We start from the raw sequence: 20,390 nt of genomic DNA, 5'->3' as shown, positions 1-20,390 counted from the left end.
AGACCCCTGCCTTTTTTTCTCAGACCAACTCTATAGTGGGAGATAGTAGTTTTGGGGGGATTTAAAAAAATTGACTGGAAGGAATGTAAATACTACAGGGAAACATATAGATTTCTCATTGATCACATCACACAACAAAATAATATTGCTAATTCATGTCACAAACCAGTTATTAAGACAAGATTTCTATTCTTTATTTAACCAGGAAAATGAACTACGAATATTTCTTAATATCTAAATATCTAGGAATATAATAAGCATTTTTATTTATTTTTAATTTCGATTAGAAAGTAAGATGTTTTTACTGTGTTATGTAAATTTTTTTTTTTTTTTTTTTTTTTGAGACGGAGTCTCGCTCTGTCGCCCAGGCTGGAGTGCAGTGGAGGGATCTCAGCTCACTGCAAGCTCCGCCTCCCAGGTTTACGCCATTCTCCTTCCTCAGCCTCCCAAGCAGCTGGGTCCACAGGCGCCCGCCACTTGGCCTGGCTAGTTTTTTTTGTATTTTTAGTAGAGACGGGGTTTCACCGGGTTAGCCAGGATGGTCTCGATCTCCTGACCTCGTGATCCGCCCATCTCGGCCTCCCAAAGTGCTAGGATGTAAAATATTTTTAGCATACTATAATTACAGTTTATTGAGGAATTTGTGTATGTTGAATATTTGACATATATGTTTAAGCACTATGTCATCATAAGGCTTATACTTGATGTTTCCAAAAAAGGTTTCCACTTCCATGGGATGATTCAGAGATAATTTACTACTTGTAATACTAGAATAGTATTCAGTTTTTCTATGAAATGTGATCATTGTTCAAGAAACCTTATACTACACATAAAAGATTCCAACATATGCACCACACACACACACACACACACACAATATTGTTTATGATCTCCATTATTCTTTAGTCCACTGGTTTATTGTCTTTCTTTCTTAGTTTTTCATTAGAGAGATTCTCAGGCAGTTTCTACAGTCTTGTTATGTGGATTATAAATGCTGAATTCTTGCATCTCTTAAGTACATTCATTTAAATGATATGTGGTAACTTCTCTAGGTATAGATTCTTGGCCTACAGTCCATATTTCTCATGACCTTTTTTTTTTTTCTGCCACATTTTTGAAACTTCCAATGTGGAAGTCCAAATATTCATTCAGTTTCTTTGCTTATAAATAGCATTTCAATTACTCTGATTTTAGGGTATAAATTCTCAGCTGTGCTGTTTTTGAAGCTGAGCTCAACCTCTTCCCCCTATTGCAATAGCCAGATAAAATCTGTCTTGTCATATTTAACAAGTGTCAGATGAATAATTTGTCTTAACACATCTTGCATTCATCAATCTATTTCTTTTTGTTTGATTAGAAAAATTTTTCAAGCGGTTTCTACAGATTAGTTATGCAGATTTTAACTTTGAATCCTTGCATGTTGTAAATGTATTTAACAAAGACCTGGGAACAATACCTTGTCTTTGTATAGTTTCTTGGCCTATATCCATATCTCTCATTGTTGATAGATTTTGCCCCCCATTTTTTGAACCTTCCAAAGTTGAGCTTAAAATGCTCATTTAGTTTCATTCCTTCTATGTTACATTATGCTGTTTTTCCCCCACCACTGTTTGGAGATTTGTATTATTTTCTCTTTACCTTTGAACTTTGCGAATTTCACCATGATACATTATGATACATCAGCATAGGTCATTTAAGACTAATTCCAGGGGGCGGAGCAAGATGGCCAAATAGGAACAGCTCCAGTCTCCAGCTCCCAGTGCCAGCGACACAGAAGACAGGTGATTTCTGCATTATCAACTGAGGTACTGGGTTTGTCTCACTGGGGAGTGCCAGACAATTGGTGCTGGTCAGCTGTTGCAGCCCGACCAGCCAGAGCTGAAGCAGGGCGAGGCATTGCCTCACCTGGGAAGCAGAAGGGGGAAGGGAATCCCTTTTCCTAGCCAGGGGAACTGAGACACACACCTGGAAAATTGGGTAACTCCCACCCCAATACTGCGCTTTAAGCAAACGGGCACACCATGAGATTATATCCCACATCTGGCCGGGAGGGTCCCACACCCAGGGAGCCTTCCTCATTGCTAGTACAGCAGTCTGTGATCTAACCGCAAGGCAGCAGCGAGGCTGGGGGAGGGGCGCCTGCCATTGCTGAGGCTTAAGTAGGTAAACAAAGTCCTGGGAAGATCCAACTGGGTCGAGCTCACAGCAGTTCAAGGAGGCCTGCCAGTCTCTGTAGACTCCATCTCTGGGGACAGGGCACAGCTCAACAACAACAACAGCAACAGCAACAACAAAAAGCAGCAGAAACCTCTGCAGACACAAGCGACTCTGTCTGACAGCTTTGAAGAGAGCAGTGGATCTCCCAACACGGAGGTTGAGATCTGAGAACAGACAGACTGCCTGCTCAAGTGGGTCCCTGACCCCTGAGTAGCCTAACTGGGAGACATCCTCCACTAGGGGCAGACCGACACCCCACACCTCACACGGTGGAGTACACCCCTGAGAGGAAGCTTCCAAAGCAAGAATCAGACAGGTACACTCGCTGTTCAGCAGTATTCTATCTTCTGCAGCCTCTGCTGCTGACACCCAGGCAAACAGGGTCTGGAGTGGACCTCAAGCAATCTCCAACAGACCTAAAGCTGAGGGTCCTGACAATTAGAAGAAAAACTAACAAACAGGAAGGACACCCACACCAAAACTCCATCAGTACGTCACCATCATCAAAGACCAGAGGCAGATAAAACCACAAAGATGGGGAAAAAGCAGGGCAGAAAAGCTGGAAATTCAAAAAATAAGAGCGCATCTCCCCCTCGAAAAGAACACAGCTCATCACCAGCAACAGATCAAAGCTGGACAGAGAATGACTTTGACAAGATGAGAGAAGAAGGCTTCAGTCCATCAAACCTCTCAGAGCTAAAGGAGGAATTACGTACTCAGTGCAAAGAAACTAAAAATCTTGAAAACAGAGTGGAAGAATTGATAACCAGAATAATTAATGCACAGAAGGCCATAAACGAACAGACAGAGATGAAAGCCATGATACAAGAAATACGTGACAAATGCACAAGCTTCAGTAACCGACTCGATCAACTGGAAGAAAGAGTATCAGCGATTGAGGATCAAATGAATGAAATGAAGCGAGAAGAGAAATCTAAAGAAAAAAGAAGGAAAAGAAATGAACAAAGCCTGCAAGAAGTATGGGATTATGTAAAAAGACCAAATCTATGTCTGATTGGGGTGCCTGAAAGTGAGGGGGAAAATAGAAGCAAGTTGGAAAACACTCTTCAGGATATCATCCAGGAGAACTTCCCCAACCTAGTAGGGCAGGCCAACATTCAAATTCAGGAAATACAAAGAATGCCACAAAGATGCTCCTCGAGAAGAGCAACTCCAAGACACATAATTGCCAGATTCACCAAAGTTGAAATGAAGGAAAAAATCTTAAGGGCAGCCAGAGAGAAAGGTCGGGTTACCCACAAAGGGAAGCCCATCAGACTAACAGCAGATCTCTCAGCAGAAACTCTACAAGCTAGAAGAGAATGGGGGCCAATATTCAACATTCTTAAAGAAAAGAATTTTAACCCAGAATTTCATATCCAGCCAAACTAAGTTTCATAAGCGAAGGAGAAATAAAATCCTTTACAGACAAACAAATGCTTAGAGATTTTGTCACCACCAGGCCTGCCTTACAAGAGACCCTGAAGGAAGCACTAAACATGGAAAGGAACAACCGGTACCAGCCATTGCAAAAACATGCCAAAATGTAAAGACCATCAAGGCTAGGAAGAAATTGCATCAACTAACAAGCAAAATAACCAGTTAATATCATAATGGCAGGATCAAGTTCACACATAACAATATTAACCTTAAATGTAAGTGGACTAAATGCTCCAATTAAAAGACATAGACTGGCAAACTGGATAAAGAGTCAAGACCCATCAGTCTGCTGTATTCAGGAGACCCATCTCACATGCAGAGACATACATAGGCTCAAAATAAAGGGATGGAGGAAGATTTACCAAGCAAATGGATAACAAAAAAAAGCAGGGGTTGCAATACCAGTCTCTGATGAAACAGACTTTAAACCATCAAAGATCAAAAGAGACAAAGAAGGCCATTACATAATGGTAAAGGAAGAGCTAACTATTATAAATATATATGCACCCAATACAGGAGCACCCAGATTCATAAAGCAAATCCTTAGAGACTTACAAAGAGACTTAGACTCCCATACAATACTAATGGGAGACTTCAACACCCCACTGTCAACATTAAACAGATCAACAAGACAGAAAGTTAACAAGGATATCCAGGAATTGAACTCAGCTCTGCAGCAAGCAGACCTAATAGACATCTACAGAACTCTCCACCCCAAATCAACAGAATATACATTCTTCTCAGCACCACATCACACTTATTCCAAAATTGACCACATAATTGGAAGTAAAGCACTCCTCAGCAAATGTACAAGAACAGAAATTATAACAAACTGTCTTTCAGACCACAGCGCAATCAAACTAGAACTCAGGACTAAGAAACTCAATCAAAACCACTCAACTACATGGAAACTGAACAACCTGCTCCTGAATGACTACTGGGTACATAACGAAATGAAGGCAGAAATAAAGATGTTCTTTGAAACCAATGAGAATGAAGATACAACATACCAGAATCTCTGGGACACATTTAAAGCTGTGTGTAGAGGGACATTTATAGCACTAAATGCCCACAAGAGAAAGCTGGAAAGATCTAAAATTGACACTCTAACATCATAATTAAAAGAACTAGAGAAGCAAGAGCAAACACATTCAAAAGCTAGCAGAAGGCAAGAAATAACTAAGATCAGAGCAGAACTGAAGGAGATAGAGACATAAAAAACCCTCCAAAAACTCAATGAATCCAGGATCTGGTTTTCTGAAAAGAGAAACAAAATGGATAGACTGCTAGCAAGACTAATAAAGAAGAAAAGAGAGAAGAATCAAATAGACGCAATAAAAAATGATAAAGGGGATATCACCACCGACCTCACAGAAATACAAACTACCATCAGAGAATACTATAAACACCTCTATGCAAATAAACTAGAAAATCTAGAAGAAATGGATAATTTCCTGGACACTTACACTCTCCCAAGACTATACCAGGAAGAAGTTGAATCCCTGAATAGACCAATAGCAGGCTCTGAAATTGAGGCAATAATTAATAGCCTACCAACCAAAAAAAGTCCAGGACCAGATGGATTCACAACTGAATTCTACCAGAGGTACAAGGAGAAGCTGGTACCATTCCTTCTGAAACTATTCCAATCAATAGGAAAAGAGGGAATCCTCCCTAACTCATTTTATGAGGCCAACATCATCCTGATACCAAAGCTTGGCAGAGACACAACAAAAAAAGAAAATTTTAGACCAATATCCCTGATGAACATAGATGCAAACATCCTCAATAAAATACTGGCAAACTGGATCCAACAGCACATCAAAAAGCTTATCCACCATGATCAAGTGGGCTTCATCCCTGGGATGCAAGGCTGGTTCAACATACGCAAATCAATAAATGTAATCCAGCATATAAACAGAACCAAAGACAAAAACCACATGATTATCTCAATAGATGCAGAAAAGGCCTTTGACAAAATTCAACAGCCCTTCGTGCTAAAAACGCTCAATAAATTCAGTATTGATGGAACGTATCTCAAAATCATAAGAGCTATTTATAACAAACCCACAGCCAATATCATACTGAATGGGAAAAAACTGGAAGCATTCCCTTTGAAAACTGCCACAAGACAGGGATGCCCTCTCTCACCACTCCTATTCAACATAGTGTTAGAAATTCTGGCTAGGGCAATCAGGCAAGAGAAAGACATCAAGGGTATTCAGTTAGGAAAAGAAGAAGTCAAATTGTCCCTGTTTGCAGATGACATGATTGTATATTTAGAAAACCCCATTGTCTCAGCCCAAAATCTCCTTAAGCTGATAAGCAACTTCAGCAAAGTCTCAGGATACAAAATTAATGTGCAAAAATCACAAGCATTCTTATACACCAGTAACAGACAAACAGAGAGCCAAATCATGAATAAACTTCCATTCACAATAGCTTCAAAGAGAATAAAATACCTAGGAATCCAACTTACAAGGGATGTAAAGGACCTCTTCACGGAGAACTACAATCCACTGCTCAGTGAAATAAAAGAGGACACAAACAAATGGAAGAACATACCATGCTCATGGATAGGAAGAATCAATATCGTGAAAATGGCCATACTGCCCAAGGTAATTTATAGATTCAATGCCATCCCCATCAAGCTACCAATGAGTTTCTTCACAGAATTGGAAAAAACTACTTTAAAGTTCATATGGAACCAAAAAGAGCCCGCATCTCCAAGACAATTCTAAGTCAAAAGAACAAAGCTGGAGGCATCATGCTACCTGACTTCAAACTATACTACAAGGCTACAGTAACCAAAACAGCATGGTACTGGTACCAAAACAGAGATATAGACCAATGGAACAGAACAGAGTCCTCAGAAATAATACCACACATCTACAGCCATCTGATCTTTGACAAACCTGAGAGAAACAAGAAATGGGGAAAGGATTCCCCATTTAATAAATGGTGCTGGGAAAATTGGCTAGCCATAAGTAGAAAGCTGAAACTGGATCCTTTCCTTACTCCTTACACGAAAATTAATTCAAGATGGATTAGAGACTTAAATGTTAGACCTAATACCATAAAAACCCTAGAAGAAAACCTAGGTAATACCATTCAGGACATAGGCATGGGCAAGGACTTCATGTCTAAAACACCAAAAGCAATGGCAACAAAAGCCAAAATTGACAAATGAGAAGTAATTAAACTAAAGAGCTTCTGCACAGCCAAAGAAACTACCATCACAGTGAACAGGCAACCTATAGAATGGGAGAAAATTTTTGCAATCTACTCATCTGACAAAGGGCTAATATCAAGAACCTACAAAGAACTCAAACAAATTTACAAGAAAAAAACAAACAACCCCATCAAAAAGTGGGCAAAAGATATGAACAGACAGTTTTCAAAAGAGGACATTCACACAGCCAACAGACACATGAAAAAATGCTCATTATCACTGGCCATCAGAGAAACGCAAATCAAAACCACAATGAGATACCATCTCACACCAGTTAGAATGGCAATCATTAAAAAGTCAGGAAACAACAGGTGCTGGAGAGGATGTGGAGAAATAGGACACTTGTACACTGTTGGTGGGATTGTAAACTAGTTCAACCATTATGGAAAACAGTATGGCGATTCCTCAAGGATCTAGAACTAGAAGTACTATATGACCCAGCCATCCTATTACTGGGTATATACCCAAAGGATTATAAATCATGCTGCTATAAAGACACATGCACTCGTATGTTTATTGCGGCACTATTCACAATAGCAAAGACTTGGAATCAACCCAAATGTCCATCAGTGATAGACTGGATTAACAAAATGGGCACATATACACCATGAAATACTATGCAGCCATAAAAAAGGATGAGTTTGTGTCCTTTGTAGGGACATGGATGCAGCTGGAAACCATCATTCTCAGCAAACTATCGCAAGAACAGAAAACCAAACACCGCATGTTCTCACTCATAGGTGGGAACTGAACAATGAGATCACTTGGACTTGGGAAGGGGAACATCACACACTGGGGCCTATCACTGGGAGGGGGCAGGGGGGAGGAAATGCATTGGGAGTTATACCTGATGTAAATGACGAGTTGATGGGTGCTGACGAGCTGATGGGTGTAGCACACCAACATGGCACCAGTATACATATGTAACAAACCTGTACATTATGCACATGTACCCTAGAACTTAAAGTATAATAATAATTTTTAAAAAAGACTAATTCCACCTTGGATAAGCTTGAGTTTTTGGATTTGCAGTAAGTGAGCCTTAAGAAACTCAATTAAATTTTCCATTAAATGGTAGAGCAGAGATTTAATCTTTAGTTTTCTGATTTCAGAACAAGTATAGTTATCTATCTCATGATGGTGTTTCATAGAGTGTAAGTGACATAGTCTGCTGAAATTTCTTTTCAAAAAAATCAAAAAGGAATTATAATTAAAAGTAGCTATCATTATCATTAATTCCACAAGCTTGAGCCACTTCATGACTTTTCTTTTTTACTGAGCAAATTTAGAACACTTTTATCTTTTTCACATGGTAGTTCTCTAAAGAAAAAAAAAATTCCACCAATGATCTAATTGGCATTGAAGTCAGCAGAACTTAGAGAAGCTTCATTCTATTTCTTAATCTTCTACCAATATAAGTTGTAGACTCATAAGCAGTTATGATGGTTCTATCACAATGTTAACTCAAACTGACCTTAATATTGATTAACATGCTCACTGATTTTTATAGTGGTTGCTAATCTCTTTGTACCAGTACAGCTGATTCCTTTGACGCAGGACCAGGATCTTACAGTTACCACTACTCAATTTAATTTTATTAGATTTAGCTTTGCACATAGGATTCTTCTGGAATCATGAATCTATACTAATGCAGATTCAGTATCACCATCTGCTGTAGCATTTCATTTGTGAATTTATACTGCATTTCTCCTACATCATTAAACTATGGGCAGACACAAAAGAGTAATAAAGCCTGAGAATAAAACGCTGTAACTGAGAATCAGGAAAAACATATTTAATAAAACTACAAACTACTTGATAAATCATCAAACCAGTCAGTTTCTCCATCTTTTCCACACAAATTTCAGAAGGTCATTTGTAAAATACTTTTGCAGAAAACCAGATATAACTGGGATTCAGTTGGTCCAGAAGCATTTGGGCTGATCTAGGATTTTCATAAGCCAACTATAGAATAATTACATATTTTCCTTACAGTTTTTATGCCCATTGAAATTGATTTCACAGTTACAATAGCTACCTCTTTTAAGAGCTCATGCTTTTGGCAATTCATCTGGGCTTGGGCATGATAATCCTAACACCTCGGGAGGCCAAGGTGCAAGGACTGCTTGAGGCCAGGAGTTTGAGATCAACCTAGGCATCATAGAAAGACCTTGTGTCTATAAAATAAAAATAAAAAATTAAAATTAATTAAAAAATTAACTGGGCATGATGACACATGCCTATATTCCCAGCTGCTTAGGAGATTGCAGTGGGAAGATCGTTTGAGCCAAGGAGGTCAAGATTGCAGTGACGTATATTGCGCTGCTGCACTCCAGCCTGGGCAACAGAAAAGAACATTTTTCTGTCATGGACTATCCACTTTAAGTATGGTTCCCTTTACAATGCACTTCAAGAGAGAAAAAAGAATATGTTTGTAGAGACAGAAAAAAACCCGAAAAAGGCAAAAGAACCATCATAGAAATAAAACACTGTATTGACGTGAAAGACCTTTTGCTACATTTGATGATTTGTGGAAATTCCGCAAATTCTTCAATACTCCTTCCTCAAAATAGTGGAGTCTAATTCTCCTCCACTTGTTGTGTGCTGGACTTAGTGACTCATTTCTGAAGAATAAATATGGCTCAGGTGAGAGTGTGTAACTTGGTGATAAATGACATGAAGGCTTCCTCTTCCTCCTCACTCTCTCTCTCTTGAATCTTTAGCTCTGGAGAAATTTAGTTGCCATTTAAGCAACCTGTGAAGGGGACAATGTGGTAAGGTATTGGGGCCTCCTACCAAAATCTGTGTGAGTGAGCCATGTTGGAAGCAGATCCTGCAGCCCAGCCACGTTGTTAGGTCACGCAGCCCAGGCCAACATCCTTGACAGCTACACAGGAGAGAATCTGACACAGAACTAAACAGCAAAGTCACTCCCAAATGCCTGACCCACAAAATCTGTGATAAAATAAAGGTTTGTTGTTTTAAGCAAATATGTTTTTAGCAAAATATGTTACACAACCATACATAATTAACATACTAGGCTTTAGAGGGTACTTGTCTCACCCAGTGTATTATTTTGGACATTGGAAGAATAGAGACATACCTATTCGTACACACACTTACATCTGTATAATTCTGAGTGGCAAACATTAAAAAGAATTTAGTTTACAAAAATTGTTTTAAATTCTACTTAGAATTGTCTACTTTGGAAAACAAAGAGTTCTCAAAACTCCATATACTAAAATATTGAAATTTATTGTTTCCCCTATTTTTTGCATTTAAGAGAAAGTAATTTCAGATTTTAAATGTAAAGTCAATACATGGACTGGAACTTACCGCTACATCCTGGAGCAAGTAGGTACCCACCCACTACTAGTGCATTTGTCCTGGTTCCCTGGGTTGCAGGATAAAAGCCATCTATACACTTACATATGATTAAATCTTCAGTTCTGCGTTTTGCCCTTTCAGGTGTGTAGACACCATTTTGAATATAAGGAGGATTATATTTTTTTTCTGAAAAGAAAATGGCTGTGTGGACTATGTAGAAATGACTACCCATTAAAATAAAGTACATTCTTGCTAGAAACACAGTAAAAATGCAAATAAGAAGGAAGGCCTGAGTAAGGACTTACCAGTGTTAACCATCCATGTATTCTTCACAGAAGCCTTTCAGCTTTTCTCCTTGAGTACACATATCTTAGCTCTGGTTGATTTAGTGAGAGTCTTTGATAAGGAAAGGAGACAGGCAAATACTGGGTAGAAGAGGGCAGTGCCCCGGGAAAGGCCCCACCCCAACCTTAAATGAGGACAGATATGTCTGTTTTCCTGTCCAAAATGTTGCCTTTTGGCCCTCCATGCTCCTCATCCAGTCCCCACATAAACCCAGCACCTTAGCGGGCACACTTAGACGGCTGAACATCAAGACTAATCACAGCGGAACACGGCGGCAGAGAGAGAAGAGGAGGGATGTCTGGATGCCGAGGGAGGTGGGTTCCGCTGGGGAAGGTCGGAGAAAAATCTGGCCGCTGGATGGCCCAACTCCAGGGGAAGACTACCTTCCCACTCCATCCCCTACTTCGGGCTCCCCTTCGAACTTGCTGAGAGCCACCTCCATCATTCAATAAAATCTTGCACTCATCCTTTGAGCCCGCATGTGATCCAATTCTTTCGGAACACAGGGCAAAGGCTCAGGATACAGAAGGCTATACACTGGTCCCAGGCTCTTGAGATAAGGCAGAGGGTCCTTTGAACTGATTAACACGCAAGCCGTCTGCAGACAGCAAATCTGAGTTTTGTAACACACATCCACCTGGGCTTCTGTAGTCAGACATCTACCCCTAGACTCTGCCCTGGGGCCAGAACTCAAAAGCACTTATGCCGGCCTTTGCACCTGCCCGTCTGCCAGCAGCCCCTAGGGGTTTGAGCTGCGGGGCGACAAAGCAGGTGACACCCCTGTTGCATGTCTCGCGAGGGGAATCAGGGAACTCTCCCATTTATAAGCTCTTTTCAGCTCATGAAAATATTTCCCCAAATATAAGTTTTATGAAAACATCTTTCAGCATTTCCTTCTGAACTACAACCCAAACAATGCCTAAACACCTTTCTAATATAATACAGTGTTGTTGGGAAAAAAGCATTGTTAGGGAATGACTTTCACTTGGCCTTAGTGTGAATGACTTGGCATTGTCAACATGGGTAGTGTTATTTTAAACACAGAATATCCTGTACAGTGATTTTCATTGTAAAGTCTGTGATGTCAAACTTCAATAAAATTTCTTTTTGGTAATTGAACCTGAAAAAAAAAAAAGAAGAAGAAGAAGAAGAAAGACAAAGGTGCTTTCACCAATTCAGTCCTTCAGTCCTTGGTCTTTTTTTCTTTCTGTTCCCTTCCATCAGAATTCAGAGTCCTGCCTTTTCTTCTCAGAACAACTCAATGGATGGAGTTAGTAGTGTTTTTGTTTGATACCTAATGTAAATGACGAGTTAATGGGTGCAGCACACCAACACAGCACATGTATGTGTATACGTATGTAATAAATCTGCACGTTGTGCACAGGTACTCTACAACTTAAAGCATAATAATAATAATAATAAAGATTAAATTCATTAGCTTGTTATTCTATTTACTGAAAGCAATGTAAGAAATATAGAAAAAGAAATCTGGGAAGATGGCGGAGGAGAAAACACCTGGAATTTGACTCCTCACCTTTACAGTTGCATGGCCAGAATTTGTCTGATTGTACTATTTTTGGAGTCTATTGAAGGCCTACAACTTCTAGGGGTGACTTGGATCATAAGTTGCACTCACATTCAGTCGATTTTAGCTCCTAGCACGGTGGCATATGTTCATACCACGCTCCTTAGCCACATGATAGGCAGCTGTATGTGTATTTCTGGAGCAACCTGTGTATAGCATCGGGGAGCCAGAGTGTCGAAAACAACTCGATTCTTCAAATATTTGAGATTTGTGATCTGATTGCTGGGTTCTTTGATCACAGAGATGCAGAGAGAAAGATAAGCGGCCATTGTTTTTGCAGCTTTCTCCATTGTTGCAATTCCCTCTCCTTGGCTGATGTGAATTTGTCCAAGGGGAGATACACTAGGATATTCAAAAGTAACCGCATGAATGGGGAAAATTAGAAAATGACTATGAACACTTAGGAAAAAGTGCAGGCTTGGAAAACACTGGAGACAACCTAAAGTCTATACTACAGGCTAATTCTTGACACAGACATAGCCTACAGCATTGAGACAAAAACAATAAATGAAAACAATGCAGAAAGAACCTCAGCAAACATGTAGAAGTAGGAGAATCTGATTCCCATTGTTACCCATTATTAGATTAAAATGTTCAGTTTTCAACAAAAAATTTATGTCATATAAAGAAATAGGAAAATATGGCCTATTAAAAAAAATAAACTGAAAGTTTCCCTGAAAAAGTTCTGATGGTAGGTCTATTAGACAGAAACTTTAAGATAACTGTATTAAAGATGTTGAAAGAAGTAAAGAAAGATGTGAAGAAAGAAAATGATGTATGATCAAAATGGAAATATGAATAAAGGATAGAAAGCCTGAAAAGGAACCAAAAAGAAATTGTGAAGGCACAAAGTACAATCATTGAAAAGGAAAAAGATAAAAAAAGAGATTCAGAAGCATAGTAGAGCAGGCAGATAAAGGAATCAACAATTTTAGGAAAACCAAAATTATTGAATCTGAATAAAAGAAAAAGAGATTAAAGTATAACGTGAAGAGAATCTAAGGAATACAGGACACCAGGAAGCCAACCAACATACACAAAGTGGACTTCAGAAGGAGAAGAATGTTTGAAGAAATAATGGCATTGATAGAGACCTTCAATAAACTTAATGAACTTAATGAGAATGAACTCAAAGAGATAGATATCAAGATACATTAAAATCAAGATTTTGTCAAAGATCAGATGGCTGTAGATGTGTGGTATTATTTCTGAGGGCTCTGTTTTGTTCCATTGGTCTATATCTCCGTTTTGGTACCAGTACCATGCTGTTTCGGTTACTGTAGCCTTGTAGTATAGTTTGAAGTCAGGTAGTGTGATGCCTTCAGCTTTGTTCTTTTGGTTTAGGATTGTCTTGGCAATGTGGGGTCTTTTCTGGTTCCATATGAACTTTAAAGCAGTTTTTTCCAATTCTGTGAAGAAAGTCATTGGTAGCTTAATGAGGATGGCATTGAATCTATAAATTACCTTGGGCAGTGTGGTCATTTTCACAATATTGATTCTTTGTATCCATGAGCATGGTATGTTCTTGCATTTATTTGTGTCCTCTTTTATTTCACTGAGCAGTAGTTTGTAGTTCTCCGTGAAGAGGACCTTTACAACCCTTGTAAGTTGGATTCCTAGGTATTTTATTCTCTTTGAAGTTATTGTGAATAGGAGTTCATTCATGATTTGGCTCTCTGTCTGTTACTGGTGTATAAGAATGCTTGTGATTTTTGTACATTGATTTTGTATCCTGAGACTTTGCTGAAGTTTCTTATCAGCTTAAGGAGATTTTGGGCTGAGACAATAGGGTTTTCTAAATATCTGATCTTTGACAAGCCTGACAAAAACAAGAAATGGGGGAAAGATTCCCTATATAATAAATCGTGCTGGGAAAATTGGCTAGCCATAAGTAGAAAGCTGAAACTGGATCCTTTCCTTACTCCTTATACGAAAATTAATTCAAGATGGATTAGAGACTTAAATGTTAGACCTAAAACCATAAAAACCCTAGAAGAAAACCTAGGTAATACCATTCAGGACATAGGCATGGGCAAGGACTTCATGTCTAAAACACCAAAAGCAACGGCAACAAAAGCCAAAATTGACCATTGAGAAGTAATTAAACTAAAGAGCTTCTGCACAGCAAAAGAAACTACCATCACAGTGAACAGGCAACCTACAGAATGGGAGAAAATTTTTGCAATCTACTCATCTGACAAAGGGCTAATATCCAGAACCTATAAAGAACTCAGTCAAATTTACAAGAAAAAAACAACCCCATCAAAAAGTGGGCAAAGGATATGAACAGATCCTTCTCAAAAGAAGACATTCATACAGCCACCAGACATATGACAAAATGCTCATCATCACTCACCATTAGAGAAATGCAAATCAAAACCACAATGAGATACCATCTCACACCAGTCAGAATGGCAATCATTAAAAAATCAGGAAACAACAGGTGCTGGAGAGGATGTGGAGAAATAGGAACACTTTTACACTGTTGGTGGGACTGTAAACTAGTTCAACCATTGTGGAAAATAGTGTGACGATTCCTCAAGGATGTAGAACTAGAAATACCATTTGACCCAGCCATCCCATTACTGGGTATATACCCAAAGGATTATAAGTCATGCTGCTATAAAGACACATGCACACGTATGTTTATTGCAGCACTATTCACAATAGCACTGACTTGGAATCAACCCAAATATCCATCAATGACAGACTGGATTAAGAAAATGTGGCACATACACACTATGGAATACTATGCAGCCATAAAAAAGGATGAGTTTGTGTCCTTTGTAGGGACATGGATGCAGCTGGAAACCATCATTCTCAGCAAACTATCGCAGGAACAGAAAACCAAATACCACAGGTTCTCACTCATAGGTAGGAATTGAACAATGAGATCACTTGGACACAGGAAGGGGATCATCACACACCAGGTCCTATTGTAGGGAGGGGTAGGGGGGAGGGATAGCATTAGGAGATACACCTAATGTAAATGACGAGTTAATGGGTGTAACACACCAACATGGCACATGTATACATATGTAACAAACCTGCACGTTGTGCACATGTACCCTATAACTTAAAGTATAATTTAAAAAATCAAGCTTTTATTGAATTAAGTTATTTAATTTGTAGAGATAGGGTCTTGCTCTGTCACCCTGGCAGGAGTGCAGTGATGTGATCATAGCTCACTGCAATCTCAAATTCCTAGTCCAAAGCAATCCTACTGCCTCTGCCTTTTCAATAGTAAGGACTACAGGCATGCTCTACTATATCAGGGTAAGTTTTTAATTTAATATAACTTTTTATTATTTTTTTGACAGGGTCATGCTCTGGCACCGAGGTCGGAATGCAGTGATGTGATCACTGCTCACTGTAGCCTCGACCTCCTGGACTCAAGTGATCCTTTCACTTCAGCCTCTTGAGTAGCTGGGACTACAGGTGCATTTCACCATACCTGAAGACTTGTTGTTGTTGTTGTTGTTTTAGAGACAGGGTTTTGCCATGCTAGCCAGGCTGGCCTCAAACTGCTGGCTTTAAGCAACTCTCCCCATTCAGACTTCCAAAGTGCTGGTTTTACAGGAATGAGATACTATACTTGGTGATAATCAAACTTTTAAATAGCAAAGACACAGAGAGTCTTGAATGAAGCAAGAGAGAAGCAATTTCTCACAGGTAAGTATTTCTTAGTAAGATTATTAGGAGATTTCTCATCAGAAACTTATAGGCCAGAAGGTGTTGGGCCAATATGTTCAATATGCTAAAAGAAAAAATGTCTTTCAACTAAGAATCCCATATCTGTCAAAAGTGTCCTTCAAAAGTGAAGGAGAAATTAACTCATTCCCAGATAAACAAAAGCTCAGGGAGTTTGAGACCACTAGACTTGACTTTCAAGAAATGTCTAATAGAGTCCTGAAGGGTAAAGTGAAATAATACTGGACAGTAACTGGACAGTGAAGGAAGAAATTATGACCTCATTAAAGGTAAATACATGGGCAATTTAAAAAGACCAGCATTACAGTAACAATAGTTTTGTTTCCATTTTTTTTTGATTTTCTATATGATTTAAAAGACCAGTGAAGTTTAGAAAAACAATTATTAACCTGAAAGCTTTTATTGTTGTAGCTTTGATTTATAACTCCACATTTCATTTTCTACATAATTTAAGAAAACAATGCATTTAAATGAATTATTACATTTTGGGCACATGATGTGTAAAGAAGCAGTTCTGTGACATTAACAATTGAAAAGAGGGAATGGAGCAAAGTTTTTATGTATTAATGAAGTTAAGCAGGTGCAAATTCAACCGAGAGTGTTGTAATATATAATAGGTGTAAATGAGAGTTAATATTCAGATGGGGGGGGGATTTTAAGAAGCCATTGGGGAAATTTTTGTGTTCTCTTCCCAACTGTTAAGAGTTATCATGGAAGCACGTAGAGAGATTAGGTCTGTGTCACCTGAGTCTTAGAATTCTTGTAATAAACAAGATTCTAAGCTACACTGAAAACAAAGTGTGAACAAGACATAAACTTTGGTTTATTAAGCTACCGAGATTTGAGAATACAATTATTCTCAAATAAAAAGAAAATCTGCTTCTTGTGTTGGTAAACCTTTTACATCTGAAGACAAACAATGGTATTCCACGTACTATCAGCCAAACATAAATTGAATGTGGGTTATCATTTTCTTGTGTTCATTAATCTCTTTCTAACATCTTTTCTGAACAGTACTTATAAGTGAAGATCGCTCAATTGTGTAGTGAAATATATTTTCCAAGGAACTGCTTGTGAGCTCAAGTCAAATTTAAAAGAAAAATAAATTATAAAATCAACTCAAAAGATAACTGCAGTTTTAAAAATAGAGTATAATTAAAACAAGGTTTGTATGTGTAATTTTGAATCATACAACTTAAAATGTGGAGGGCTCAGAAGAGATCAACTCTTCTACCCCGCCATCCCCACAACATATGGCAATATTTGTAAAGGTCACCCTTTTAGAAAGTCACTCAACCTTTGACTCGATGTTGGATAAAACTGTTGCCTGCTTCACTGACTGTGACAGTCTTCATCAAAAGCTAACTTGCTCCCCTTCATAAGTGTTTTGAAATACCTCGACAGTCATCATAATGCTATAACTGTACCTTTTTGCATGCTTCTTGTGCTATAATTTCTTTAACTCTTCAACTATCTATATATTGTCTTCCATGCCATGATAGTTTGATACCAATCATTTTAAAATGTGGTAGAGTGAGTGCAATACACTATTACAGATATGATATTTGGTGGGCAAACCATGCAGTTGAGATTAATTCGTTGATAATGAAAAACATCATTCCTTGTGAAGTCTAGAAGAGATAGATGTTTCTTTCAGTACCACTATTGTCTATTAATATTAGGCTTATTAATGAATATCTTCATTTTCTTCCACTTAATTGCGTTGTTAGTTCAATGTTTCCTCATCTGGTATCAGTGGAATTTACTTTTAAAAGCTAAATATAAATGTTGTTTCCACTAGGTAAATCCGCCAACAAAAAAGTAAAAATTCTTTTTTGACTTGAATGCCTCATGAATGATTTATTTGTTCTTAATAGATAAATAATAAAGGTGTTTTTGAAAGAAGTTAAAATTTTAATTAAAAATATGTTGCTGATTTTCCTTGATTTGAAGGTTAGTTCTCTTGAGATAAATGGGGTAGAGTAATATTCTTTAAATGTATATATGAATTTCAATATAGACATAGGTTTGCTGTGACAGCTATTTTCTCTGAGTCAGCTGCAAAAATAACCCATGCTCTATTTATTCATAATATGGTAATTATTGACAGAATTTTTTTGGGGGGAGAAATTCATGTTAATCATTCTCATTACCTCTCTCAAACTTAACCAAAATTCTGAATTTGTGGTGTTCCCTTTCATTCAATTTTTCTATCAAAACAAACAAACAAAAAAACACAACAGGCACAAAAAAACCCAGGCAATAATCTTTGATATCAGCTTCTCTCAACCATTTTCTTCTGGGATTACAGCAACCATAACTAGTTTCCTTATCTTCACTTCTCATCTTTATAATCTATTTTCTTGTGTATAAATTAATGACCCCTCATCTGGTCATTTTATTTCTCCACTTAAAATCCTTAATGGATCCCAAATCAGCTAACAGTACAAGAAGAACCTCGTTCCACTTTCTCCACTTCTCCTACGTAGTATGGTCTCTTTGGCAATTCTGGAAATTTTATCAGCATTAACTTAAACTGAGCTTATCTAAAACTATACCAAGTTATGCTAAAGCTGTCGGTTTAGGGTGCACATATTAGCAATGACTGTTTTTTGGAAAAGAGAGAAAATAAATATTACTGTAACATGAGAAAAAATCGGAAATGTAGCAAATTATCTCCAGAAATAAAATATTTTGTTGTGTTTTGTGGCATTTTGTTTGTTAGAATTCATGTATCAGGTGAGATATATTATTGATATAAAAATAGAGGCACACACACGAATATACATATATATTTATACATTCCATATGTATATGTATATATATATGCATATACATAGAGAATGTTGAACAACAGTTTAAATAGCATACATTTTATGTTTGTTTATAATTTCAAAACAAGTTTCTTTATATCAAGTTCTTCATAATTCTGAAACAATGATAGAAAATAATATTTACATTATATTTGTTATGAAATCTTAAGAATATAACTAAAGAAAAATCTGTAAGTTTGAATCATCATAAATCAGAGAGAACTGGAAGGAGGCTAGTGGCATGACAGCTTTAGTGTGCAGATGAGAAGACTAAATTCAGAGAAGTGACATCTTTACTTTGTAGGAAGCATTTGCTAGTTACAGAACTGGCCCTAGAGGTTTGTTGGGTGACTCATGACAACTTCTCCGACCCAGCCCTTCAACCATGGATGCACAGTTTTCTGCTGAGTCTCCTCCGTATTGGAAAATCTAACCTTCCCTGCTTTGTGTAACGTCCTGAGATACTCCTACGTTTTCTTATGGTTGCAGGATATTTAGTCCGAGGAAGAAAGGGAAATAAACTAAAGGAAATAATTTTATTTATTTATTTATTGAGACAGTCTTGCTCTGTCGCCAAGGCTGGAGTTCAGTAGTGCGATCTTGACTCACTGCAATCTCCACCTCCCAGGTTCAAGTGATTCTCCTTCCTCAGCCTCCTGAGTAGCTGAAATTACAGGTGTTTGTCACCATGCCTGGCTAATTTTTTGAATTTTTAGTAGAGACAGTGTTTCACCATGTTGGCCAGGCTGGTCAACAAGAGAGGCCTGGCCTCAGGAGATTGACCCACCTCAGCCTCCAAATTGCTGGGATTACAGGCATGAGCCACCATGCCACCATGCCCGGCCCAAAATTCTTTTTCTTAATAAGTGATATTTTCAAACCTGAAGTGAGGTTTTCATAGTTTAGGTTGATTTCTAAAAATCGTTTCTCCCACTAGAAGACACTGGAGTTTCATAGAGAAATTATTGGAACTGGGTGTGTAGTAGGAAAAGTCAAGGAAATCCTGGAACCTTTTGTTACGCCAAAGCTTTTTGGGGGCACATGAAATACACACAGAAGCCAGCTTCTTAGTGAGATTTGAAACAAATTTGAGCGTCCCAAAGAAGTACAATGGCAACTGATTGTAATGCATTGGGTATTGAAAATGATCCAGTTTGAAAGGGATTTAGAAGCAACCCTGCTCTATAATATGAATTGTCACCCTTGATACTTTGTTATGGCAACTTTAATAGATGAATGTAATATTTATACAATTTTAAAAGGATATTCATAATTAAAATAATTTTTCTGACAACCTATTTTTAAATAAGTGTTAATAATTTATGAGTTTATGGAAGAAATAATGTTCAATACAAAGTCAATGAACATTATAATAGGTTATAATTACTAATTTTCTGTCAAGTTTATCTTTCAAATAGCGTGGCTTCCAAATAATTATTATTCAGAACTGAAACGTCAACTACGATTAAAAAAAGTTTCCTAGCATAAGCAACTCACAAAGTATGTCTTTCATTAATCATATGAAAAATATTTCTTAGATTTGCTTTGCCAGATTCTAAATATGTATGAATACAGGTATATAAAAACACAAAGTATTCAACAACACAAAACTCAGCAAGGACAATACAGCCAAGATATAATTACCAAATTCTAATAAATACCTTCTAAAATATGTATTGTGGGTATATATGTATCCTTGAGTGAAAAGTAAAAATTAGTT

General features: G+C 37.8%; 1 protein-coding gene across 1 annotated transcript in view; it reads right to left on the bottom strand.

The window, feature by feature from the left end:
* Window positions 1-20,390, bottom strand: part of LOC105484652 (complement factor H-related protein 4) — a 46,735-nt gene that overhangs the window by 24,278 nt on the left and 2,067 nt on the right.

This window comes from Macaca nemestrina, chromosome 1 (assembly GCF_043159975.1).
Source record: "Macaca nemestrina isolate mMacNem1 chromosome 1, mMacNem.hap1, whole genome shotgun sequence".
NCBI classification, from domain to species: Eukaryota; Metazoa; Chordata; class Mammalia; order Primates; family Cercopithecidae; genus Macaca; species Macaca nemestrina.
Note: the sequence above shows the minus strand (reverse complement) of the source record. Positions and strands in the feature narration are given on the sequence as shown.